Source organism: Tenrec ecaudatus, chromosome 1, assembly GCF_050624435.1.
Source record: "Tenrec ecaudatus isolate mTenEca1 chromosome 1, mTenEca1.hap1, whole genome shotgun sequence".
NCBI classification, from domain to species: domain Eukaryota; kingdom Metazoa; phylum Chordata; class Mammalia; order Afrosoricida; family Tenrecidae; genus Tenrec; species Tenrec ecaudatus.
Genome location: NC_134530.1, coordinates 219,815,277 through 219,840,798, shown reverse-complemented (window position 1 = coordinate 219,840,798; position 25,522 = coordinate 219,815,277). Strand labels below are relative to the sequence as shown.

At 57.0% G+C, this 25,522-nt stretch overlaps 1 protein-coding gene across 1 annotated transcript in view; it reads right to left on the bottom strand.

Moving 5' to 3' along the window:
* Positions 1-25,522, bottom strand: part of LGR6 (leucine rich repeat containing G protein-coupled receptor 6) — a 134,219-nt gene that overhangs the window by 108,339 nt on the left and 358 nt on the right. The window lies entirely within an intron of this gene.

Here is a 25,522-nt window from a genome sequence, read left to right as displayed (position 1 = left end):
GGGGATCCACACGCTGCCAGGGGGCAGTGGGCAGGGCAGTGCGCGAGAACACTTAATGCATTGCTCTGTCAGTGGAGAGGCAGGTGATGGGGCAGAGAGGAAAGAACACCTCATCTGGGTCCAGGGCCCTGGTTCAACTAGACCAGCTCGAACATCCCTTCCAGAGCTAAAGATACTATTTCCTGCCTGGCTGGTCTGCCTGGCACGGTACTGGGCAGCGTGGCGGGCAGTGGAAGAAAGGCACGGGGCAGAGGTCTGGGCCCTCGGGGAGTTCAGTGTTGCTGGGGAAGGATTGCTTACTCGCTAAGTAGCAGCCCCCAAACCCCCAGATGTATTCGGCTCCGAGGTTTACTAAACGGCCCTGCAGCCACTATCTTATGAAACTCTCAACCGTGTGTCCAAACCAGAGGGTACCACCCCGCTCCGAAGGGGCGGGAAGGCTTCCTGCAAGGATGGGGGGCGGGTGGACAAGACAGTGAGCAGACGTTCAGAGTGGGAAAGCACCCCGTGTACTCAGGGGGGCTCGGTGGCTTCATGGAAAGGGCAGGGCTTCACTGCGAGGGGTGTCTCATCTGTGGCAGTCCTCTTCCCTTGCGGTCAAAGTCAAGACTACCCCCTGCTTTCCCAACCACTCCTGACTGGGAGGTGCTTCCCTCTATAGACAACAGTACCAGCTGCGACCCAGATGGGCACTAGCCCCATCATCAGCTGCAGCTCCGACTGTGGGGGCCCATCGGGTTTCCATCGGCTGATGTTTGGAAGCAGACTGCCTGGCCTTTCTTCCTAGTTCATCTTCATCTGGAAGCTCCCCTGAGACCTACTCAGCATCCTAGCCATGAGCAAGCCTCCCCTGCGAGGCTGGGCAAGAGGAGCATTGGCACCCGGTCTCTGCCATTCTACCTCTGAACCCCACTGCCCTCTTCCTTGACTGACCACGCTGCAGTCAACGCACGCGGACACAGACCCAGAGAGGGACAGAGTTACCCAACGCCACACAGCAGGTGAAGGCAGACAAAGCCCAGGACAAACGGTGCTCTCCCCAACCCCCCACCCGCCCTGCCATGCTGAGCTCAGCTTTCTTCCAAGCTTCCTTTCCAGCGCCTTCCCCGACCAGCACCTCCTACTGAGACATAACCCGGAGACAGCTCTCCTGGCCATTCGACAACACACGAGGTGGTACAGAGCTCCTGTGGGCGTTTGGTGATTTTCATAACCCCTCGCACAAGGGAGCGGACCCCAGACAGGAAGAAGGGTGTCTCCTGCACACACGGTGCGGCACAGCCTGTTCTTGGGCTTTGCGCAAAGCAGAAGAACAAAGCTGTCTTCTTTTCCTCCCCCACTAAAGTGGCTATTGCTCCAGTTTGTCACTCCTTGGCTCCCTCGTTCAATCCCCAAAATGCCTCGCACCCTGTCTGGAGTGGAAGGCGGGCTTGTGACTTTAGTATGTGTGTGTGGCGGGTGGGGTGAGGCAGGAGGTGGGCCTGGCAGGCAGAGAGAGCAAAAAGCAAAGGCAGGTCAGATTCGGCCAGGGGGAGACGGGAAACAAGGGCAGCACCAGGGACCCGAGGGGCCCAGGTGGGGCTGGAGGGGGAAAGGCTGGGAGGGGAACATGAGGGAGAGAAGGGGAGACCGTGGTGTTCCCCACCGTTTGCCACTGAGTGGACACAGACGCTGGGGGACCCCATGAGTGTCACGGGAGAGCTGTGCTCCATCAAGCTTTCAGTGGCTGAGGTTTGGAAGTCGATCACAGGCCTTGCTTGCAAGGCACCTCTGGGTGGGTTTGATGAGTTTCCATAAGAAGTTAAAAGCATTTAATGTTGGCTCCGCCCAGAGATACTTTTCGGGAGAAAGATGGGGCTTTTTACTCTCATAAAGAGTGACAGTCTTGGAAACCCACAGGGCCAGTTCCACTCTGCCCCATAGGGCCGGTTCTGAGTGGGCGTCAAAGCGATGGCGGTAATTTGAGGAGGGTTTAGGTCCGGGTTCCAAGACGTGGCAGTCAGAAAATGTGTCCCTTGGTACCATGAGGTTGCATCCTCGAGACGGGCCTCCTCTAAGCCTGATGGCAAAAAGAGGGTTAAGGAGGGAAAACACCCTGAACCCACCGATCGGGGAGATCGGGATTTGGCACGACAGAGACTAACTTTAGGTTAAACCCTCCGGCTCCAGCTGCTACTTATTGGAAGGGGTTGTCTGGAAGCAGGAACGTGCTAAATGAAGGGGGGCCAGGAGAGAGCAAGGGAAGAGACAGGCCCCCGAGGTAGGGACTGAGTCCTGGGGCTGGTCCTGTCCTCAGCACAGCAGGGGATTGCCTCTGTGAGGGAGTTAGGCCCATCCCAGGCAGGGGGCACATCTCTGGCTCTGCCGGGCAGAGTTGCTAAGCTGAGGTGGCTCACAGAGCCAGCCCCTGAGTGAACGTTAGAAGTGTTACAGCAGACCAGGTGCAAATAGCTGCCCCTGTCCCCAAGCCATCAGTCATGATCCTTGGAGAGGTGGAATGGTGCTTGAGATTCCCGAATGTTGGAGCTATCCCTCTGCCTATGGCTGGAGCCAGGTGAAGGTTCTCAAGGGGAGAGCATGGCAGAGAAAGAGACAGAGTGCTGAGCATGGGAGGGGAGGGGGGCATAGAGCATGGGCGTGCCAGGAGGCCTGGCTCTTGACCCCTTCTCTCCTCTCTCGGAGGGAAGGCCTGCTCAAACCTGTTCTGTCCAATATGCAAGCCACTGACCACGTGTAACTATTCAAATGGAACTTGGTGGCAGTGGGTCGGGCTGCCATCAGCACGGTTGGCAGTTCTAAACTGCCAGTAGCTCCTCGGGAGAAAGAATGGGCTTTCTACTTCCGTCAACAGTTCCAGTCTTGGAAACCCACAGGGGGTCTCTGTGAATCAGCACTGACTCCGTGGCAGTGAGATGGTGTTTGGTTTGTTTCGGTCGCTTTAAATCCAATCAGCGATTCGGTTCCTCAGTCACACGAGGCACACATCCGGGCTCCGGTGCCGAACCGTGAGGGGCTGAAGCACCTCATCATCACAGAGCTCCGCAGGCCAGCCCTGGGGCAGACTGCGGTCAGACAGCTCTGGTTCCTTCTCAGCACTGCCACTTACTGGCCATGTGGCTCTGGGCAAGCTCCCTCTCTGTCCACGTGGCTCCCGCCCCCGTCAAGTGCTTCTGGGGTGCCTGTAGGTTGCTAGCTGCGAGGAGTAGGTGCGAACTCTCAGTAACCCCTGCTCCACGGAACATGCAAAGCCCCACGCAGGCAGCTCCGACTTGTTGCGACCACGGAACAAACCCCTACCCAGCATTTCCCTCGGCTGAGTTTTCTAGCACACAGTCAATTACCAAGAAATGTTCCCCGCGAGCACCGCCCGCCGCCAGACCCTCTCCACGCCTGTAGACTCGGTGAAAATACGGCCCTCTTGCAGGAAGACTCTTTACAACCCTCCGGTCTTCCGTTCATCAACTATTCACTGAGCACCTACTCTGCGGGCCTGTGCTAGGTGCTGTGGTCACAGAGACCACCATCTATACTCCCCGCCCGCGAGGCGTGGAGTAAGGAGGGGCCAGGGAAAGAGAGTGAGCAAATACAGATCGACGTGACAAGGGCAGGCACTGGGCTTGGGTGGCACAGGGCTTCTGCACACTAATCCCTGTGGCCTTTTGACTCTTACTTCTAAAGGTTCAGTCACAAAGTCAGGCCACACGGTCCTGTCCTCAGTGACAAACTATCATCTCCTGGTCTCAGATGGCTCACTCTGGTGGCCCAGCTCTCCAAACAGCCTGGAAGCTCTCCATGGTCCCCACTGACCTGTCCCCATCGCATACACCAGCTTCAAGAGTCATGTTTAGGTGGTAACTGAGGGGCAAGAGGAGCCCTGGTAACATGATGGGTTATGTATTGGGCTGCTAAACACAAGGTAAGCAGTTCAAAACCATCAGCCACCCTGGAGGGGAAAGACGAGGCTCTCTACTCCCATAGAGAGTTACGGTTTGAAATCAGGGGCAGTTCTGCCTTGTTTTATAGGGTCACTATGAGTCGGAATCAACTTGCTGGCAGTGAGTGGGTTGGACTGAGGGGTGGGCACATGGACCTGAGGGACCGAGTGTGTGTGATGTGCAAAGCACATCTGAGGGAGGGAGGGAATGGAATAAACACAGCCCCTGAAACAGCTCCCAACTCTCTCACCGCCACCGAGTCCCTGCTGACTCACTATGACCCCTGTGGGTGTCCAACACTGGAACAGTTGGCGGGGGTAGAAAGCCTAGTCTTTCTCCCAAGCTGCTGGTGGTTTCAAACTGCTGACCATGCAGACCACAGCCCCATGTGTAACCACTACGCCACCAAGGCTCCTCCTGAAACAGTAGCCATCACCATTTAAAACCATCATCCACTTCCTGCTTTCAAGCCCAGGTCTTTCTGACGAGCCAATCTTTTTCCAGAGATAGCTCTAATTTCTCTCTCTCTCTCTCTCTCTCTCTCTCTCTCTCTCTCTCTCTCTCTCTCTCTCTCACACACACACACACACACATGCACGCGCGCGCGCCACCAAGTTGATTCCAACCCTTGGTGATGCCGTGCGTGTTGGTGTGTTACTACGCTCCACAGGGTTTTCAATAGTTGTGCTTTTCCAGAAGCAGATTACCAGGCCTTTCTTCTGAGATACCTCTGGGAGGATCGGAACTGCCAGCGTTTTGGTTAGTTGCAAGCACTTAACCGTTTGTACCACCCAGGGACTAGCTTTGTCGAAAAGGGCGTCGTTTCTGTGGGGGCGGGGGTGGGGGTGGATTCTCCCTGTCCAGCAGTGAGGACGGCACATTGTGACATCCCGAAGGACGACAGAACGTAGCACCGCCCAGTCTGGGGCCACCGTGCGAGCCCACCGTGCGGAGAACCTTGAAGAGAAGAACTGCGACTTCCCGTCAGACCAGCCCTCCCTACGGTGGGCACGGTGCTTCCCTCGTCAGACCAGGAGACCCTGGGCTCCCAGCCAGGGCGCCCTGAGGAGGGCTGCAAGGGGCGAGGTGCTCGGAGGGGCAGGCCGCTGGCTGGGCAGGGCCAGGCTGCAGCAGGGGCCTGCGTGGAGTGCCTTGTGTGCGACCACGGTTCAGAGTGCTGGCTGGCTGGCTGACACGCTTCTTCCTGCTGCCTTTAATTCACGGGAAGAACAGGCAGGGTGTGCCCAGGGGTGGGAAGCAGAAGAAAAGCCCCTCTATTCAGAATAACCCCCCCAACCCCAGATGGAAGCTGTCCTCACATCAGGAAATCCTCTGCCCCTCTTCCTATCCCAGCCACACCACAGTCCCTTCCCCCTCAGATACCCAAACCTGCCCCAGCAAGGGAGTGCCAGCCAGGTGTGTCTCTTCATTGGGTCAGGTCCCAGTCTCACCATGCGTCCACTAGACAAGAGCAGACACTGGAAGTTCAGCCCAGTGAACGCAACTCATCTAAGGTTCAAAAGCTACTTCTGATGGCCAGGATGCAGTGCTAAAAGCAACCTGCCGGCTGTACGGAGCAGCAGGAAAACACAGGTCCCTGCTGCCCGGGCCTCCCCCACCCACCCCCCAGGGCCCTCCATTGGCCTCCCTTACAGAGCACTCACACACCGCTGATCTCATTCCATTTCATCTCGGAGCCAGCCAAGGAGGGAAGCGTTCTTCAGTCCCATTTTAAGTGAAGAAACGGAGACTCGGAAATATCAGGTTACTTCCCCCCTCCCCTGCCTCAAATCACAAAGTTAATAAGTGGCTGAGCCAAACTGACGCCAGTTCATTCTATTGAACCCCAGCTACACACACGACCTAGAGAGTGAAATTGTGGCCCAGGGCCCACCCACTGCCCACCGCTGGGGCTGAAAGGGCCTGGAAGTGGGGGGGGAGGGGGGGAGGCAGCCTGAGCTTCCCAACAATGGGTGGGGCATTAGGGCCCCACCTGCTGTGTCGGCTGTTGGGTCCCGCTCCAGGGGGGTACTGAGACCGGAGAAACTTTCCAGAGCTGCCCCTCTCCCAAGCCCCGCCCCCCCCAGGTGCACCCCACTCGCAGCATCCTCTGACTACCTAGTCCTGGAATCCTTGTCCCCAGCTGCCCTCGCTGACCCAGCCTCTGCCAACCCACTTCCTCCCCAACCCCTTGCTGGTTTGGCTTATCACACTGGGAGAAAGGCTAGCTAACATCCCTGCCAAGAAGTCCTTCCTGCACTCTGTCCTAAGTCTCTCATGCTGCAATTGGAGTGAACAGGGCTCGCTGCCTTCCCTTCTCCTGCAGTGAAGTCTGTGGGCCCTGGGGTCTGAATGCCAAGAGTCCATACATTGGTTAAATCGCTTTACCGGTTGTTTGATAGTAAACAAGTTGTTTTGCTTTGCTATGCCTCCTTCCACGGTTATAAAATGTCAGTAGATAGTACCATTTAAGGGAGTAATCATGAGGTGTTTAAAGGAGGATACAGATATATGGGGGGGATCAGCCCACCTCTCCCTCACCTGCATTCTACCCCCAGGGCCTTCACCCCAGGAGCCACACTCTGAGCTTCAGGCAGAGAGGAGTGTAGGGAGGGGGGGAAGGGGAGGGGACACGGGGGGAGGGGGAGGGCAGGGGAGGGCGTTCTGGGTCAGCCCTGCCCTTAGGAGGCACCAGCTGCTGCTTCTCGCTGGTGCCTCCAAGTGAGTGCCACCTGCCTCCGTCCTGATCTTCTGCCTTTGATCTTCTGATCCCCCAGCCAAAGGCATTCCTGTCTCTGGCCTCCTCCAAGGAAAAGCAAAGGGCTGGGCTCCTTCCTCTTCCCCCAAGCTCCCTCTCCCCCCCCCCACCCTCCTGCCCTGTGTTGTGTGTGTGTGTAACCAGGACAACCACACAAGCCAGGAGACAAGGTAAGCAGCCAGGTCCCCTTGGAGGTGTCAGTGTCAGGAGAGGGGGCACAGACAAGGCTTGGACATTAGGCACGGTGCCCAGGGTTGGCCTAGACACTGTTGGACAGGTGCCTTGGGCCCATGCCCTTTGTTCCTGGTGCCCTTGGGTGCAGAGCCCTGGCAGAGCCCGGGAGGAGGTACACTTGCCCACTGTGTGTAGGAGGAAGGAGGGAGGAGGAGATTGCCTGCCCTCTGGAAGCCTCCGTCGGAGGAGCAGCAAGGTGTAGAATAGCACAGACCCAGCTGAATGGGCCTGCAGCGAGAGAACAGGAGGAATCTCAGGTACCTGAGCATCAGCAGACAGTCAAGGAGGGCCTCCAGGAGGAAGTCTGGCCTGCGTTGGCCAAGAGGGACAGAATTAGCCATCAGCAAGTGGCCTACCTAAGAACTCTGCAAAGTGGGGGACAAGCTGGGATATTTCAGATAGCAGGAAGGTGGTTGATACAGTGACTCCCAAAAGATATCCCCATGTCCTAAAGCCCACAACCTGTGAATGTCATCTTATTTTAGAAAAGGGGGGCTTTGGAGAGGTAAATGAATTCAGGGTCTTGAGAGCATGCTGAATTATCTGGATGGCCTCTAAATCCAATAAGTGTCCTTAATAAGAGACATACAAAGAAAAGGGTCACAGGCAGAGAAGGGATTGTGGAGACAACATCCAAACATGGAGTGATGTGGCCACAAGCCAAGGGAACCAGCAACCACCAAAAGCTAGAAGAGGAGTGGGTTTTCCTCTAGCGCCTCTGCGTTGTACAATCTTGCTGGTACCTTGGTTTCAGATTTAAGAACTGATGTCTCTTGTTTTAAACACATTGCCATCGAGTCGATTCTGACTCATAATGACCCTACAGGACAGCGTAGAACTGCCCCTGTGGGGTTCCAAGACTGTGACTCTTTACGGGAGAAGGAAGCCTCACCTTTCTCCAGGGGAGCAGGAGGTTAGTAGCCCAACGTGCCACCCACCCTGCCACCGGGGCTGCTCCGTAGTTTTAGGTCCCCACGTTTGCGGTCATGTGTAACAGCGGCTACCGGAAACTGACACTGGGAATCGGCATGTCACCGGTCCTGTGGAACCCCCACAGTGGGCTCCTGCCTTTTTTCCTGCACATCCCCATCACTGGTTTCCAGCCCGGTGCCTCAGACCAAGCAGATGATCGCGCCCATGTTTGTCCACCTAGGAAGCTCAGGCTCCCCCTTTGAGAGTCCTCCTGGGTCAACTCTGACCCAGCGACTCCATGCGTAGGTATGCAGCCCACACAAGGCTCCCAGATGCACCCAGACCTCCGTGCAAGGCTGCAACCACACCATGTGCGCTACACCCAACCTGGAAACCGGCCAGTGCCCATCAGCAGTGGCTGCAATCAGGGGTGTTAGCCTTGCCCTTAGAGAGCACTCGGCAGGGATTCCCATCTGGGAATTGATTTATTTCTTCATCACTCACTCCTCAGTAAGTGTACGGGCACCACAGTCACATGCACAGACTTCTCACACACACACACACACGCACACACACACACACAGACACTCACAGACCTCCCACCTCCCACTACTCCCCAACCCCCTTAGCTCCAGCCAGAGGCCCCTGTAGGGAGGGGCCCTGCAGAGACCTGTTTTAAGCCTGTATGCTCATTTCCACGTAACAATCCCTGCCCTGGATGCTCCAGCCCTGATGCTCTAGCCTGTGAGTTCCCTTGACTTGGGGTGCAGGTCTTGACACTCCAGAGCCTGGGCAAACAAGAGTCAGGCACATCCAATGGGGGTTGCAGAACCCACAGCCCTGGAACCCTCTCTCCCGCCATGGCCAGGGGCAGGCATGTACCTTGGTACTCCTAGCTTGTTGGCCACTGGGTGGAAAATTTCAAAAGAGGTTTGCTTTTAAAAAGGAATAAGAGGATGACTCGGACAGGCAAAAGCGAGTAAGTGGAAGGAAGGGTTTGTAGAACAGATGTCTCACTCCCAGGAAACCCAAGCCTGGCCACAAGCTGACTGACTGGCAGCTTAAGTGGCTCCGCAGCATGGCTCTGTCCTCACCACAGCCGTCTGGGTCCGCTGCCACACCTCAGGTTCCTGCCTGCACCACCAGCAGGTCTGGAAAGAGCTGTTCTCCGTCCCTCCCTCCCCCTTCTCTCGGAGAAGCACTTTCTGCTCCTGCCGGACTAGCTTCTTCTGGGTACATCCTGGCCTCTGGCCATTCATTCCTTCACCCACCCCACCATGGAGCATTGTACAGGTGCTGGAGCTAGCCCTGGGGGTACCTGGGAGCACCCGGGTATCTAGGCCCCTGCCTTCCTGCACACGTAGCCTGGTTTGGGAAGCAGACACGGAAATAAGGGATGAGCAGGGTGCTGGTGGGCACACAGGGGAGTCTTCCTACAATGAAGTAAGGGGCTAAGAGACATTTCCCTAAGGAAAGACTCTCAGGCAGCCCTACAGACTATGTGATTGCCCCTGACCTCTCCCATAGGCTGAGCCCCAACCCACCCCCACCACCGCCAGCTGCACCTCCTGACAGTAAATCACAGTGATGCCTGCCTGGCTCTTTCTTCTCACCCTTTGGTGGAAGCCAGAAAGGTCCTATCACCTAAGTGCATTGATGGGACAACGGGGCGGGTAATCCGGAGACTCAGCTGATGGCCTGGCTCCGTCCAAGGACAAGTCCAAGAGGCATGCTTGGCACCCTTTAAAATGCCGGCTCTGACTTAGGTCTAGGGTGGGGCGGGCCCAGGCGTCTGCAGCTCTAACATGTTCCCAGATGCTATTGATGCTGCCTGTCTCTATGGTTAAGGAATATGATTGGGGGGTCGGTAAGGAACTCCAAATCCAGAGCTGAACTCACTGCCATCGCGTCGTGCGACTTACAGTACCTTATGCAACAGGGTGGAACGGCCCCTGTGGTTTTCTGAGACTGTCACTCTTTTTCTGTTTGTTTTTTAACAGCTTTGTTGGCTCTTAATCCACATATTACACAAGTCAGTAGTTCAATAGATCAAGAAGAATTGTACAATCATTACCACAATCAATTTTAGAACACTTTCTCTCTCCCCCTCCATGGTTAAATCAATTTTAAAATGAGCTGTGTAATCACCAGCAGTTGTCCCGCCCCTCCCTCCCCTCTCCACAAACATCGTGCACCCACCCCACCCCCGCCCCTGACCCTCCCTCTCTCTTGCCTCCCTCCCCTCCCTCAAATCAGTTCTCATCTCTGTGCATCTGCTCCTTCTGTGCTTAGCAAACTGGAAAACCCGACTGAAACAAAACAAAGTGATAAGGATAAAATAATAGCAATACAAAGATATAAGTGAAAATCATGAATAAGAGGGAAGAGACCACCATGAATATTTTAAAGGCCAGGGAGTAAATATTTGTCATGGAACTAGCTAGAAATGCTTGCACCTAGAAGAATTTCAGGTTGGGTCAAGAGAGAGGTCAACTGATCAAGTATCAAGTTCAATCTGCTATGATCCCTAGCTGATAGTAAAGCTGCTCGAGGCCCTGGCCTGTGGCTAGTAGGGATCTACCAGGGGTTTCATCTGACTAGCTAGTCTGCAGATGGGTTTGGGCCCCTACTGTCCTCCACAGCCTTCTCCACATTGGGTGTCACAATTTAAGCTCTGATACTTTTCCCTTCATCATATTTGGATTTTGTTATCGTCATCTTTGGATCATATGAGCTGGTGTGTTTCTTCCATGTGGACTCAGTCAACTCCTCAGAAGGCTGCTTGTTTGAATACAACAAGTCTTTGAGACCCAAGACACTATTCTGATGGCTAGCTGGGCACCATCCGCACTCCTCACCACTCTTTGCTGTCGCTCCCTTATGGTCCGTGATCATTTCCTGCAGGTGAGTACCGAGCAGGGCCATGTGATCAGAACGCATTATTCTTGAATTGGAGCTAGAATTACATAGGAGCCCAGAATCCATCTGCTTGTCCCTGGGATATGCATGGCTCAGGTTTACTTTGGTGGTCGTATTATGACAAATACAAAACCCCATAAGACCAACTACCCCACCAACAGCAACAAACCAACATGCAGACAACAAAAGACAAACAAACAAACAAAATCAAGCAAACTAAAGACAGGAAAACAAAAAACCATAGAGGCAGAAAAGTAAAACATGGTCAATCATCCCCCAGGGGTGTAAGGTGATTGCACCTGTAATGTCATCAGTTTTTCCAAAGACCAATCACGCTGGACACTGTAAGTGTGAGGAATCGAGGCAAGTCCAGTCCCACCCCTGAGTTGTTGCCCCACAGTTGGATCTTCCACTGGATTGAACTCTGTTTTCCTTGAGCATGGGGGTTGGTGCCAGGGGAAGCTTCCTGGATCAGTTCTTCCAAGTTCAAATCCCTACCCAACAGATCAAAGCCTGGCATGTTGCTGAAAGGGGGGCATTGAGATACCAAGATACTAAATATATGGTGATTCTGGGTCTCTATCCATTGGACACCCACCAAGCCAGGGGTTCCCCCAAGGTCCAATGGTCACCACTTCCACAGGTCTGGGGCGACCACTCTCTGCTTTTCCCATCCCAGTGCCCCAGTCCTCAGTCCAAGGGTACTGGCTGTTACGGAGTCGCGCTACACATTAACACTGGCACCTTTGAGGCAGGACTCAGTGACTAACTCTTTGCTGGAGTAGAAAGTCCTGTCCGAAGAGAACCTGGTGGTTTCGAACTGCTGACCTTAAGTTTAGCAGCCCAACGCATAACCACTACGTCACCGGGACCCCTTGTGTAAGGAACTACATGGAATAAACCTCCTTGAAGCCAACTCCCTCCGCCTCTCCTATCTGTCAGCCTGTGTGTCCCTGGGCTGCTGGAAGCTATGGCGCTGGGATTTCAAAGAGCAGCAGGGTCTCCATGATCAACAAACCTCAGTGGAGCTTGTAGAAGAAGGCAGACCGGAAAGAGAGTGCTGCTGACCCGCTTCCGAAACACCAGCCAGTGGACACCTGATGCTCACAGCAGAACCTCGTCATGCTTTCTGGGCTTTGGTGGAATCAGTCGCCAGAGGAGGACCTCCTTGAAGCAGAGTCAACGTTGGCTGGCCTCAACGTTGGCTGGCCCCTCGAGCAGGCTGCAGTCATGAGGATGGTGCAGCGTGGGCCTGGCTACCTTGATGGCAGCCGCCCTCGATCTACCTAAGCAACTCCCTATAAATAGGATTTCTTTTCATCACCTTTATGCCAATGATTGGCCAGGTTGACTTGGCTGTGGGCTATATATGCAAGCCCTTGACCAAGGGGGTCCCTGCCTCCCTCTCCAACTTCACCCCCTCCCCCTGTGCAAGGTGGGCTTCTCCCGGATGCTCCCACGGGGCAGTCTGGCTAGCTGCAGCCCAGTGCGTGGGAGGCAGGGAGGCTGCAGGCAGGGTGGGTTCCCAGGGCAGCCCAGCAGGAGGACTCGGCTCTCCCCTGAACAGTAAGTCATCTCCATCTCTGTCCCACAAGGCTGCTGCTGTAGGCCAAGTGGTAGGGAAGCCAGACAGCCCTCCAGCCGCTCCAGAGCTCACAAAGCAGGGTGTAGCTGCTAAGGGTCTTCCCCCTCTGGTCACAACAGGAGAAAAATGGAGGGGCCTTCCAACAAGGAGGAGGAGGAAGAACACCTGCCAATGATGACGTTCCCGAGGGGCAGGCACCAAAGGAAAAGATGAGGTCTCAGGTCACCTGGCTTGCACATCGGAGGTCCCAGGTCAGGTGAGGAGCAAGGCTCTAAGGAGGATCCTCTAGGACCTGCTTTTACGCTTCCAAACCTGTCCCACTTCCCACACGGTTGACTCAGCCCTGGTGGGGCCGGCCAGAGCTTCAGGGGTCTGTCCAGGTATTTCCTGACCCAAGCCCCACAGGGCAGGTCTCCTAGGTCCCAGGAAGTGCCTTCGCACCCCCACACCCATCTGGTCAAAGAGGCTAAGGCTTTCTGGCGGGTGGAGGCAGGGCTGGTGGAGGCCCGGTGGCTCCCTGGACTTCTGCATTCTGAGCAGGGGAGGGGCAAGGAGGCAAGGGCCATTGTAACGTTTGCTGGCAGGGGCTGGGAGTGGGCATTCCTCTTTCTGCTGGCTGCACATAGTTAATGGGGGACCTTGTTCTGGCTGGGCACAGTGGCCCTGAGAAGTCCTGGAAAGGGCCATGGCCCAGTCCCAGCCCTGGGATCTCAAGTCTCACTGAGTGAGCACTGTGAATCTCAGGGAGGCTGGCACCCCGCTTCATACGCATCTCCTCGCCTTCGTTCACTCCTGCTCCTTTCTCTCCCCGCTGGACATCTGTACTTAGGCTCCCTATTGCCTGGGTTGGGCAGGCTCCACCCACAGGGACAAGGACTCAGCATGCTAGCGGCCAAGACAGAAGTCTTGCCCAGGGTCTCCTGGTCCTGGCTGATCCCTGATCCCAAGGCTCCAGATGGTTAGGGACTGGGGGGATAGCAAACTCCCCCTTCCCCGCCCACTACCACCATTCTTCCTGAGGACTCCCTGCATTGCAGAGGGACGCTTCAGTGGGTGGTGGGAGAGGGGAGCACAGAGCTGAGCCAGCTGGGCTCTGTAGATGGGGTGGGTAGGAATTCCTCCGTCTGGGGGTTCATCCTGTGTAAGACCGAATATGTATCCACCTGACTATGTGTTATTGGAGGAGGGGAGCTGTTAATACCAGTGTCCAGCACAGCCTTCTCCCTGGAGCAATGGGGGGTTCAGATGGCACCTGAGCAGTTACCCCATGCCCTGTCCATAGAGCGACTCGTTCATAACCTTCCAACTGTCCCATGAAGCATCATTCCCCAAACCAAATTCCTGCCATCGAGTCGATGCCGACTCACAGTGACCCTGGGCCAGGGGAGATCTGCCCCTGTGGGTTCTGAGACTGGAACTCTTTATGGGAGTAGAAAGCCCCACCTTTTTCCCGCAGAGCAGCTGGTGGTTTTGAACCTGGCGGTTAGCAGCCCAATGTGTAACCACTATGCCACCAGGGCTCCTTATGAAGCATCATTATCAACCCCTTTTACAGGAGCGGAAAAGGCAGGACTGGTCAGAGATGTGGTTTGAAGCCAGGTGGGGGAGCGCTGGCATCTGCACACGTAATCACGCTCCTTCCTGGGCAAAACCAGGGAGGGCTCTAGCACACACAGGGTGCTGGCATGGCCCCTGCCCTCTCACTCAGCAAAGGCCCTGCCCACCAGGAGCCTGCCCTCACCGTAGGGGATCCCATAATCCCTTTCCCCTGATATGGCATGCTCAGCCTAGGCAGCATCATTGATGCTGGAGCCCGTGGGCCCAGAGGCCTGTGGATTCCCCTGGGTCCTGGGTTCCTGTCTGCCCCCAGGTATGTGAGGGCAGGGAGACCCAGGGCCTGTCCCAATTCTTCTCTCCTGCTTTTGTCCCCGACAATACTATCCTGCGTCTCTGGTCTCCTCCCAGCCTCCTAATCTTCTCTGCCCACCACAAAGGTGGGGGATTAGATTACGGCTCCTGCCTGCCTCAACTCTCACAGTCTCTGGACACTTGATCTCGCCCCAGCCCACCCCTCCATAGCCATTCTCAGACACCCCACCCGCAGGTGTCCCAGATTGGGCGCTGAGGTGGCAGGAGAACAGACAAGGCACAGGCTTGCATTATCATGGCCCGTCCGCAGGGTCCCTCGCAGGTAGAGACCTGTACTAGGGGTGTGCATGGGGGTGTCCTGGAGTGACCCTGAGAAACTCCGCCTTCAAGAAGCTTCCAGACCAAAGGGGAGACAAGCCCTTACCCTGAAAAGGCTCCTTCCTCGGCTGATAGGAAGAGACCTATCAACATCCAGGATCCATACAACAACCACTCACTCACTCACTCACTCACTCACTCACTCACCCACTCACTACCATCCCATCAATTCTAACTCACAGTGACCCTATAGGACAGGGTGGTACTGCCCCTGGGGGTTTCCCAGACTGTCATTGTCTACAGGAGTAGAAAGCCCTGTCTTTCTACCCTGAAGCAGCTGGTGGTTTCAAACTGCCGACCTTGTAGTGAGCGTGGTCCAATGTGTAACCACTCTGCACCAGACACGCATCACCGCCTGATGTTTTCACAGGGAAGGAAACCGTGTCCCTCGGGTGCCACACCACGTCCTAAGCAGGATCTTGCCCAACATAGCCACTTCATCGGACAAAGAAAGATGACAGTCCCACCCTACCCGGAGTGCCCACCTGGGGCTTCCAGTTCCCAGCCAGTGGTTCTCCACTGCACCATGCTCCTGCGGGCCCTCCTGCCCCTGCCAGACCCTCCCGCCTGAACATCCATTCCCCCCTTGGCACCCCTGCCCTTCCACAGGTGATCTGGACCTGCCTGGGGGCACTTCTTACTTCCTTCCATGTATCACAGTTATTTGTGTACATGTCTTAGCTCCCCCTCCAAACCCCAGAGCCATAGGAAGAGCCTGGGCTTTGGAATCCCCCAAGCCTCCCTCCGAGGAGCCTGGGTGGCTCTGTCAGGTACGTGTTGGACTGCTAACCTCAAGTCCAGCGGTTCAAAACCACCAGCTGACCTGCAGGAGACCAGTAAGGCCACTGCTCCTGTCAATACTGACAGCCTTGGGAAGGCACAGGGGCCATTCTTCTCTGTCCTGTAGGGTCACTAGGAGTTTAGGACCCTGGTGTGAGCTTTTGGTTCAGCTTCACGTCAGCCCTGGGTCTGCCCGTCTGCTGTGCTCAAGGGTACAGCAGTGTGCCCGTCTGACCAGTTGCTGGGGAGGCAGCCAGAGAAAGTGCCCAGTACAGGTAGGAATGATAAATGTCCGCACCCTGCCCCAGACAGGAGTTCAAGTGCAGCTCCGTCACTACAGCAGGAGCCGTGGTGGTGGAGCAGGTTGCACTCTGGACTACTAACCACGGAGTCGGCAGTTTGAAACCACCAGCTGCTCCGAGGGAGAAAGACGAGACTTTCTGCTCCCGTGAAGAGTTTCAGTCTCAGAAACCCAAGGGGCAGTCCCACACTGCCCTATGGGGTTGGTATGAGCCGGAATCCACTGGATAGGGGTGAGTTACTTAACAAAGGGGAAGGGGACACTACAGCATGCGTGGCAGAAGAAAAACAAGCGAACGACCACTGCCATGGAGTCGTTGCCAACTGATGGCGACCCCAGAGGGCGGGTGGAGCTGCCTCTGTGGGTTTCTGAGGCTGTGGCTCTCTGCAGGAGCAGAAAGCCCCAGCTTTCTCCCATTGGAGTAAGAGGTAGTTGCTAAATTTACTCCCTGTGCTGATGGCTCCTGGGGCTGAAGCACACTACAAACTAGAAGACGAAGCCCCGGGTGCCACTGAGTGACTCCTAGAGATGGTGTGTGTGTGTGTGTGTGTGTCTGCCTGTTCCGTGGGGTCTTCCGTGGCTGCCACCCCACAGCAGCCAAACACCAGATCTTCTTCTGCGGTGACTGAGCATGTAGGGCGCCCAGGGATTCCTCAACGCACTGGACACCCAGGAGCACCCCCCACCCACCAGAACACCACACAGCCCTTCTACACACATGACAGCAGGGGCCGACGGGGAGAGGACTCCGGGACCACAGGAGTTGTTAAAAGCCTCCCAGTGTCTCTGCCTCTGGCGTGTTTCCCAAAAACCAACGATAACTCAGGTAAGGGCAGTTCAAACTTGCAAATCTCCAGCGACTTGGAATAAACCTTAAGAGACAGGGTCTCCAGCTGTCCCTCCCCTTCCCCGAGGGACAGGGGTCTGGGGTGGTAGGTGGTACACCCTCTCTTCCAGTCTCTCCTCCATGCGTCCATCTGTCTTGGCTTCGGGCCTGGGGACCACATCCAAACCCCTGACACTAGTGCACAGGAAGACACTCACACGCCCTGCCACGAGCCTCGGTCTGGACACTCAGGAACACCCCCACCCCCTCCAGCACATCTGAGGGGCCAAGGAAGGGACAGTAGCCGGGAGCGAGGCAGGAGAGCTGGGCTCTAAGGATGAACCTCACTCCCAGTCCCAGCAAAGGCCCAGGTGGGCAGAGTGCGGCCCAGTGCTTGCCTGCCTCAGTCTCCCCTCCAAGTGCCTCTCCCAGGGTGCTGGCATGGACAAGTATAACAATTTGCATGGACCGACCTCTGTGCCATTACAAACGCCTTGCTGGGGCTCGGGAGTAGCATGCCCATTCCAAAGCTACGCAAACAGAGGCAGAGAGCGCTGCCCAAACACCCTTGGGCCATCCAGCTGCTGAGGGCCCGGGGCCATGCCTGCTTGGCAGCAAACAGAAGCCCCTTCCTCCAGCAGGTACAGTGTGTGCAGTTCCCAGTGGTCTCCCCAGCCTCGGGGTGGCCAGAAGTTGCTGGAGCAGCCTCAGGGATGCACCCCAGCTGAGAACACCTTGGATGGGGCTTATATGTTGTTTTAATGTTCCCTGAGGAGAAAGAAGCAGAAAGCCTAGCTCTGGGACATCCTGCCTTGTGAGAGGGACAAAAAGGGATATGGAGATAAAAGCACACACATACACGCGCGCGCTCGCAAACATGCATGCACACACACGTGTGCACACGTGCTGTGTTGTTCCTCACGCAGTTTCCCTCTCCTAGAGCCCCCTCCAGACCCCTGGTCTGCACCCTGGAGTCCTTCAGGACTCCTTCCCCAGCCACGGCCCCCCATCTCTCCCAGTCTTCTCTGAGCGCTGTCTTTCTGCAGCCCGTCCACAGATGCACCCTACACCCCGTCACATTCACACTCAGCTTTCCCCGTGTACCCAGCATGCCTCTGCTCACCATGTTCCCCACCAATGCCTCACAGGGGACCGGGCACACAGTAGGTCCTCAACAACAGTAGCAATGCTAAGTCCCACCCTTTGGGGTCTGTCTCACCCTCACAGCCCCGTCCCTAGCTTTTGGGCTGAGCGCCAACCCCTTGTGTTCTGAGCAGCCCCACAGAGAGGCTTCTAGAGACTGCTGCTGGCAGATGAGAAGGTGCCAAATCCCTGCTTCTTCCCCCAGAAAGACAGGAAGCTGGGGTAATCTTTAAGGGGCCTGCGCAAGCTGAGAGCCCAGCAAGCCCAGAGTCCTGCTCGTGGCCTTTGGGCTCAGAGATGCCCTAGCCCTGACCCTCTGAAAACCCAAACCAAATTCACTGCCATCGAGCCGATGCAGACGCATAGCAACCTTACAGATGGAATGGAGCCCTGTGGGTTTCTGAGAGTGTTGCTCTTCACAGGAGCAGAAAGCCTCCGCTTTCTCCCAAGGAGTCACCGGTGGGTTGGCGCGGATGACCTTTCGGTTAGCAGTCTAACGCATAGCCACGATGCCACCTGATTTCCTCCCTGGCCCTCTGAGAGCAGTAAAGTTCAGTGGCTAGGAGCACAACCACTTCCTAGCTAAAGTGGTTTATGCATCGGACTGCAAACCGCAAGGTCAGTAGTCCGAAGCTGACCCAAGGGAGAAAGAGGGGCCCTTCCACTCCCATGGACTGGGTTTCCACTTCCAGGCTTGGAAACCCACAGGGGCAGTTCTACCCTGCCCTACGGGCTCACTATGAGTCGGAATTGACTTGGGGGCAATGAGTTTGGTTTGAAGAGTTTGGATGGCTTTGGGCTAGCTCCTTAAACCCCGAAGAGCCTGCGGTTTCTCGCCTGTGGTACTGCCCCCTAGGGTCTCTGTGAGATGATGCAGGCGCGGTGCCTAGCACTCAGCACGTACCATCTTTTAGCAACCAGTACCTGCTCCAGCCGCTGGTCAGAGAAGAGATACCAGGTGTATCTGACTGCCCGGGAGCCAGTGGGGACGTGCTTGGTGGCCCACAAAAATAGTCCTTCCTGCTGAGACAGCATTCACCTGGGGGAAGAGCGCCGTCCAGGAATGGGAATGTCAACCAGGAAAACATTCTCTCCAGGTACTGGGTCTGACCTGGGACTCAAAAAGGCAGCCCAAGGGTCAGCCTCTCACGATTCCCCAGCCTGGGCCGGGCCTGGGAGAGTTCAGGATAGAAGGCAAAGGCATCCCTTACAGGCCCCTGTGGGGGAAGGGAGACTGGGACAGAGAAGAGAGGGCTGGGCACAGGACAAAGGAAACTTGGGTGCTGGAGGTGCCCTGTCCTGGAGCAGCTGGGCCCAGCCCCCCCCCTGCACACCCACCGCCTGCCCATGGCCTGCATTGGCATGGCTCTGGGGGGCGCAGTGCCAACTCCTGCACTCTCCTCTCTACTATGTCCTTTTGCTGCTTCCAAAATAACTCTCTGCTCACGGCCCAAGTTTGGCCTCTCGGGTGTTTATAAGACCTGTTCATTCGCCTGCGTCTGAAGGGCGGGAGGAGAGACTTGAATTGCCCTTAGACATTGGGGACCACCTCCCTTTTTATCAAAGATACCAGGTTAGCAGACAAAAGGGAAGGTGCGCCCACAATCCTGAGAGCTCCGGAGTCAGCGAATCCAATTTCAGTTTGGTGAAAAGAAGTCATTTTCAATATGGGGGAGAGGGTTGGCACTCTGCCCCACCCCACACACACACCCCTACCCCACACAAATCTCTTCTGTACCTTCCCAAGGTGACCAAAGCCCAAGCAGCACATCTTGTCCTTGGCCCTGCTCCCAATAGAGTGTGTTGCTAGCCGAAGGTCACACAGCCCATTAGGGATGAGCTCAGAAGAGACTGTCCTTTCGGGCAGGTTCCACCACCCAATGGAGCCGAAACCCCAAGTGCCCCACCTGCCCCCTCCTTTCCTGGGGCTACTCCAGACAAGACTCTAATGCTAAGGAATGCCACTGCTGCAGGGGAGACACAGAGCTCCCCAGACTGTGCTGACCCGGAAATCCTGACTGCCACTGTGGGGAATTTCCCATCAGGCCCCAGCCCCAGCTCCATCTCCTCCAGGTGCCCCTTAGAGGAGCACCAGAGCCTCCAGTCCAGGTGCCCAGGTGCCCAGCAGCAGAAATGGCACCAGTTAAAGTGCATTCCTGGAGAGTCCATAGGTTGGGGCTTGATTGTAAGGAGCCCCGGGGTGGTGCCGACGGCTGCGAACGGGGAGGTTGGAGGTTCGAGTCCTCACAGAGGCAGCTCCGGAGGAGAAGAAGCTGGTGGAGCCTAATTCCACCTTGGCCCCCTTGAGTAGCTGTAAATCAGAGTCAAACTCCACGGCAACTGGTTTAACTTGGGCTTTCTTTTTCATGAGGGGAGGAGGGAGGGAGGGTGCGGAGAGAGAGTATGGGAGAGAAGGGGAAGGGGGGTAGGGAGGGGGCGTGGCTGAGGAAGGCAGGGAGAAATGAGCGGACTCTGACGGGGTGGCAGTAGACCAGACTGACACCCTAAATTCCAGGCCTGAAAGTGGGACAGGGTTTGCAGCCCCTCCAGCGGGTGCCAGCTGTGGCATTATTTCTCGGGACAAGGTGCCCCTTTCTAGGCCACAGTTGACGGCACGGAGAAAATGCACACAGGATGGAGAGCACACACACCGCTTGGCACATGGGACCAAGATGGGCCAGGCTTGGCTTTCTGGCCTTCTGAGACGAGTCTTGCTGCCTCCCCCTTCAAGAGGGAGACACGGAGACTCCGGAGAGGTTATGGGGCATCCCTGAAGACACACAGCTAATAAGCAGTGGGGCTGACACGACAGCCCAGGCCTCAACCCTCCAGGACTCCGAAGCCCATGACCTTCCCTGTGCCCCAGGCGAGCTCCCTGCCCGAAGCTCCCTTCTCCCGTGCCCTGCCTCCTTCTCCCCCTGGTGGGCATGGGTCAGTGGGGGGAGCAGGCTGGGGTGCATGAGGGACCTTCGGGGTTGAGGGCCCAGGGAATGGGAGGGAGGCGGCGTCAAGTGGGTGGGCTGGGGGCCAAGTCTGCTCTGGAGCCAGGCTTTCTTCTCCTCCGCCAGCCGCCCCGCCCGGCCGCACCCTGTGCCCGCCGCTGCCAGAGCCGAGATGTTTCCTTTTTCTCTTGCCTAAGGCTGTTGCCTGCCTTCCTTTTAACTGGGGTGTGGGCTCACACACACACTCACCCTCCCCTGCCCACCCCCGGGGTCTACCTTCTGATGGCCCCGGCTCCCCAAGGCCTCACTGGGGAGTACGGTTGGCACGGGGGTCCCCAGAGAACCTTGTCTCCTAGAGTGCCCGCCCCTTCTTCGCCCTCTCTTCTGGGCCCTGGTCTGGGTGCTGCCTGGCTTCTCCCCATTCTCTCCCACACCCCGCCCCCCCTGCCGAGAGGGAGACTAGCTGCTCTCCCTTGGGAGCACTCGCCCGCATCGGGGAGGAGCCTCGGAGCTGCTTGCTCCCTGCCACCTCCGATTGGGCTTTCCGAGCCAAAACTTATGGACATGCACAGGGAGCACAGAAATGGAGAGACTGAAGATTAGCCCTTGGGAGCCCAAGGGTCAGCCTTGTGCTCCCCCCACCCGAGGCCCCTGTCAGACTCTTAGGGACTGTGAGGAGGCCTGACTCCTGCTGAGAAGGGTCGGGTCACTGTGGGGGTGAGTGAGGCCTGGCCCACGGGTTTCCCAGGACCACGCTCCTCAAGGCCACCCCTCTGACAGACGACATCTGCTTCTTCACGCCGGAGCCCCTGCGAGGGCCCATGGCCAACACACTGTGGGGCAGTCAGGGGGCTTCCATTAGGGGGCCAGGTGCCCCCACCCTGCAGTGCTCTAGGGGCACCAGCCAGGAGGAAACCAAAGCTCGGTCCTGTCCCAGGCTCCTCATCAGCTCTGCACCCTCCTGTCACAGCTCCCCACCCCCAACACACACACACCCTGCCTCTCACAGAACCACACTACCCTCTGCGCCCAGCGCTGGCTCCCACGGCCTGGTCGCCCTCAACACAGGCCAACAGGGGTCAGCTCTCCCCACGGGCCAGACACTCAGCCAAACCCTTTCCAAACACGGCCTCGCTGAGTTCACCCCGCCCGGGAGGTGGACAGGGGCAGCTCCACGTACAGAGGAGGGGATGTAGTACAGAGAAGTTCATCAGCTGTCCCAAGTCCACCCTGCTACTAGGCAGTGACCACTCAAGCCCTGTTCTATTGTCGCCAGTGTCCTTGCTCTTAACCCCTCTGCTTCCCCTCCCCCAGGGTCCTATAGCTGTCTTTGCAGGCCAAAGCAGTCCTAGGCAGCCCGGGAGGATACCAGTTACCTGAAAACACACACACAGAAAAAGGCCCGTATTTCACAGCCCTGGAGGGCTGAAGTCCAAGGAGTCAACAAGCTGGCCCGTGTAGGGCTGGCCTGAGAGTAGAGGTGGTAACAAGGGTCCTGAGAGCCTTAGATGGTTTGCAGCTGGCTGATGGAACACCTGTCTTCATGCTTTCTCTTCCTTCATGCGGCTCAATTTGGAGGGAAAATGGAGTTAACTCCCCTCCCCCCGGCTCCCAGGGACAGCACTAGATATTATTACCCAACAAATATTGCCCTCTGTGTTCCAGCCGCACCAAGGGGTGGGAGGCAGCAGGGGGCCTGGAGCCCCGCAGCACTGACACTGCTGGGCCCTCCAGAGCAGGGCTCCAACTCTCCCTGGGCTCGCCCCTTCCCAGGGGAGAATGGCCACCTGCAGGGAACAATTTGGGAGGAGGATTCAGAAGGAAAAAGGATGTGGAGAGGGAAGAGGTGGGGTGGGGAAAGGGAGGAAGAAAGGAAGGAAGGAGAGGCCCCTGGAGGATAGTGGGCATTAACAAGCTTAACACGCCTCAGCGGGGTCACTGTTGGGAACTTGACAGTCAAGGCAAAGGACACATGGTCTTCCCTAGAACTCAGGTGAGGAGGGGTGGACTTGATCTTTTTGCATCAAGACAAGGAGTGGCTGGAAGAAAGGACTCTCCTCTCTGGGGAAGCCATTGTTATTGGGGTGGGATTAAGGGATGCATGTGAGTCCCCCAACTATGGTTCAACCAAAGGCACTTTCTAAGGAGTTCCAAGTATCTTCTGGCCTCCTGCTTCCTGCCATCCCACCTGATACCGTCCCCACACTCTGTCCCTCCCCTACTCCCATGGCCAAGATCAACCAACTCGTTGAGTCCCAAGCCTGGAACTCGCCCAGCATTGACGGAGATGAGCACCTTGCAGTGAGCACCCCCTGCACACCGTTCTTGCTCCCGGCACCAACCACTCCCTTGAGTTTTCCGCTCACCCAGCTCCATGCCCTCCTGAGTGGGACCTGGGGATGGAGTCCCACTTTCACTGGGCACTCAAAGAGAGACATGAGGGCAGCGGCTACCAATGACAGGTCCGCTCCTCTGGGGCAAGCCCTGTGCTGGGTCCATGTGTGTGCTGGGTACACACATCTCCTGCCACCCACTTCTCTCCATGAGCACCGAGAGCCTGAGGCTTAGTGGGGAGGGGCAGAGCCAGGCAGGAGTGTGGGTGCTTGTGGTCCAGACAGTGGCTCCCCTGGCTGTACCTTCTTACACAAATGAGTGTGGGCCGCAGCAAAGGCCAGGCTTCATTCAACTGGCTTCAAGGGCAGGAGCATGCTGCGCATTTCCTAGCATTGCTGAGAATTGGAAGGAGCCCCACGGTCCTCCTCCTGACTTCTCAGCGACATGCCTCACCCCTACAACAAACAAACAAACCCACTGACATCAAGTCCATGCTGACTCACAGTCACCTGTAGGACAGGTGGAACTGCCCCCTGTGAACTTCCGAGACTGTTAACTCCTGAAAGGTGTAGAAAGCCCCATCTTTCTCCCGAAGAGCATCTGGTGGCTTTGAACTGCTGACCTTGAGGTTAGGAGCCCCACACAGAACCACCGAGCAACAGGGCTCCCTCATCTCCTTCAAATGCTGGGCTGCTCTCCTCTGAGGCTGCCCCCACCCCACCCCTCTGAGGAGAGCTGTCACCTTCGGAACCATTTCACACACCATCGGACAGGGGGCCCACCCCTCAACCCCCACCCCCATGCACAACGTGTGGTCCTGTCCCAGCTCCCAGCAGGATCCCACAACACACTGCTAAATCCTCCATGTTGCCTCTGGACCCATGGCCCCTTCATCCCCCTTCCCACTCTCTGAGGCCTGAGCTGGGGGTTGGGAGAAAGGGGTTTTCTCAGTCTGCAGGGGCACCCGAGACCTACTCAGAAAATCTGGCCTCAAACGCAGACCTCACAGCTCCAGGGGCTACATCTTCTGTCTGCCCCGGTGGTGGGACCCTTGAAGTCCAAGGCAGCCTCTCCCTCTCCGAGGGCTTCCAGGGGGGAAAACAACAGCAGCATCAGGGGAGGAAGCCCTAGGTCCCGGAGAAGGACACCGTGTCCCCCTGTCCTGTCACACAGACACGGGACCTTCACGCTGCTCCCGGAGAAAGCGTCTCAAACTCCCTGTCATCGGGCTCATGCTGACTCATGGCAGCCCTGTGGGAGGACAGGCTAGCACTGCCCCTGCGCCCCAAGATGGAAACTCTTCATGGACTACAGTGCCTCATCTTTCTCCCTGGAGCAGCTAGTGGGGTCCAACTGCTGACCATGCAGTTAGTAGCCCAGTGGGTGACCCACTGTGCACCCAGGACTCCTGAGAAAGACTCCAGAGAAGTATGTTCAGACTCCTTTAAGACACAGCCTTGCCTTCAAATGAAGCAGTGTCGCAGATAAAATGGCTCAGAGTGGGGCTGCTCTGGGGCCACTTTGGGACCAGAGCCTGCCTGCCTCCACCACCTGCGGAGCCTGTCACGCAGCACAGGGCTCGAGGAACAGACCTCGCCTGGAGCCGGTGTCTGCTTCTGGCCCAGCCCCTGTACTGTGAAGGCTTCACCTGCCCTTATGGAGGAGCGCCATGCTTACCCTCACCCCTCCCTCCTCAGGAGCCTGCTCCCCTAGTGTACTGGGGTGGGCCAAGCCAGGAAGGGGAGATGAAAGGGGAGCCCAGACAGGTTACAGCACTGGAGACCCTAGCCCCGTTTAGCACAGCAAGCTCTGCCTGGCCCGCTCCCCTTTTCCTCATAGCTCCAAGTCCCGGGACCCCAAAGTTCAGAAGGAGCTGCGCAACACAGCCCCCGGGGGAGATGTCCTCTGGCTTCCCACCGGCTCAAAAGCAGAGGGTGGGCTATTAGGTGGCACAGGGCCAGGGATGGGCATAACTAGGCTTCCTTTGCCCAGAACAGGAGGTGGGTGGTCTGAAACATGTTCCCACCCCCTCCTCCTGCCCAGAGGTGGGAGCCACACCAGAGCCCCCCCCCCGATCCCCTCCCCACCTGAAGGCTGGGGAACACCTCCGAGCTACCCTCAGGACAGCGGCCCCCAACAGGGTCCCCATCACGTGCCAACTCGGACTCTAAAAATGGTTCCCTGGTTTTCAGCCCCGGCGCCTGCCCACAAATTAGTGTCTCCAAACCCAGACTCCCTCCTGGGACATGACTTCAGAGAGGCCCCCGGGGGAGCCAGGAGGCCTCTGCAAAGGGAGACGGGGTTCCTGAGGGGACACAGGAGGGTATGCTCTTTCTCTCAGTACCTAGGGCCCCCTCCCCCAAGGCCACCCAGCCTCTGTGTGGCACCTCTGTTCTCCTGGCCACTGCAGAGCAACCTCTCCCGGGTAACTCTGGCCCCTGCTCTCCCCTCTAGCACCCCTCCAGTGGCTTTGCCCTCACCACCATCCCGGGCAGCCCTCAGCTGCAGGGGAGGGGCAGGGGGCAGGAGGCAGCCAAGCCTGGGCTCCTGGAAGGTAAAGTGTAAGTACAGTGACCACATGGGAACCAAGCTGGGGAACGGGGCAA